The sequence below is a fragment of the Aulonocara stuartgranti genome, assembly GCF_965226115.1.
Source record: "Aulonocara stuartgranti genome assembly, chromosome: 23".
Classification (NCBI taxonomy): domain Eukaryota; kingdom Metazoa; phylum Chordata; class Actinopteri; order Cichliformes; family Cichlidae; genus Aulonocara; species Aulonocara stuartgranti.
The window spans coordinates 37,284,522-37,286,668 of record NC_138958.1 but is presented as its reverse complement, the minus strand read 5'-3'; positions in this window follow the sequence as shown (position 1 = coordinate 37,286,668).

Here is a 2,147-nt window from a genome sequence, read left to right as displayed (position 1 = left end):
GCAAATATTTGACGTATACTTTTAAAAATCAGCATATTTTTGAAGATAAAACCAGTGGGTGTCATCCAATCAAAAGGTGTGTGTAGTCAGCATCACATCACACATATGAGACTTTCAGATGGTATGGTCAGAAGTTGGTGTAAAGAACATGAAAGCATCTATCCATCCTGCCTTGTATCAGTTGTTCAGGCTGCTGGAGGTGATGCAGTAGTGTGGGTGATTTTTTTCTTGGCACCATCTTAATACCAGTGGAGCATCATTTAAATGCCAGACCCTACTCGAGTTTGTTGCTACCCATTAATAACTACAGTGTAATAATGGCTGCACAATGTCAGATGTTCTCAGACTGGTTTCTTGAACATGAAAATGTGTTCACTGTACTGAAATGTCCCCCACAGTCAACAAATCTTAATCCAACAGAACACCTTTGGGGTGTGATGGAGTAGAAGATTAGCATGGATGGGCAGCTAACAAATGTGCTTTTTAGCAATGCCTTATTATTATTATTATTATTATTATTATTATTATTAAATTATTATTACTTACATCAAATGTGCAAGAGCAGTTTGCAGTAAAAAGGAAAAGTTAAAGCTTTTTTTTTTTTATCTACACATTTATAGATTGTAAACAAAAGCAAAAGACTTTTTGAAGGTCACTGGGGTTTTTGAACAAAGGTGCACATGAATCTTATATGAATGATGACAATATTGCAGCATCAAGGTGTTTGGTTACTTCTGGTTGATGCAGCACACGTTGTGCCAGTTAAAATTTGTGAGTAAAGAAAAAAAAACAAGAGATGTGGTTGAAAGTCAAGAAAAGTCTATTCAATGAAACTTGGATTTTGCACAGTATACAGTGTCCATAATGGCCACCAGTCTGCTCCGAACACAATGAGTTCTTCATTTTCACTTGTAGGAGCATCGATAAATGACACAAAAGGAGAGAGAGAGAACAAAAGTACTGACATTATTTCAGCTCTCAGCACCTTCAGAGAAATACTTGTTTGAAATCCCACTCTGTAGTATATTCAGCAGTCAGTACATGTGTGCTGTGAAGCAATGTGGCAGTCACTGACCTCCTGTCATTCCTGCCCTCCCTCCCTCCCTTTATTCCTTGATAGTACTCTACGTTTTCCTGCAGGAGTACAACTCGGAGAGATGATTGCCTTGGCATCACCAGCCCCTCACTGCCACTTTAGCCCATAAGCCTTCAAAGAGCAGCTAGCCATGGAAAGAGGCCTTCTAAGTGTACAAAGCACTCTAAACCCTGCTTTTCCTAGCACTTAACCACATCGTTATTAGCATGGCTGTATCTGTGAGACCCACTCATGCCATGTCAGACTTCCTTAACAGGGACAGGGAGGAATGCCAGTGATGTGTGACTGGCCTTGTGGAGACCTGCCAGAATACGGAAGTGGAGAAAATCAGAAGTTGTGCTTTTTCTTATCTGTTTTTGTCAGCCTTTGTTTAACTCATACAGTATGAGTGTAATGATGTACATGTTAAATTGTAACTTGTGCAGTCAGACTGTGCATCAGATCTCGTGGTCTCGCGGAATTTTTGCCAATACACAACTTCAGTTAAAGCTGTATAAGAAATGTCTAGCTTTTTGTTCATATAAAGGAGCTTTGTATATAAAAAAAAACAAAACATATTTCTGTGATATAAAGTATAGCCCCCCCCCACCCACCCCCCCACACACACACCCAAAAGAAAAAAGAGTGTGTTGTTAGTGATTAAGATCTACTGATATGTTCAAAGAGTTTCATCTCTCTGAACTCCTGAGCAATACTGAGCTTACATTATACAGCTAGTTTGACGTGACAGACTTTTCCCCTCCTCCTTTGCCAGCTTTGATGTTGATGGCAGTTAATTACTGTGACATCTTGGGGGAAAGAAACGTTATTAGACAAGAAGCTCCTGAATTGCTTCGTTTTGTTGTTTTTTAAAAGTATTTTGGAAAAAAATATTTGTCTTAATGCTGGCCATTTATTTTTTGTCTACAATGTGAAATATAGATCTCATTAGTTCTTGCCTTTCAGCATCTTTTGAAACATTGTATTGTATTTATCTTATATATACATCTCTATATATCTATCTATATCTATCAATATAAATCTATATCTATCTATATCTATATCTATCTAT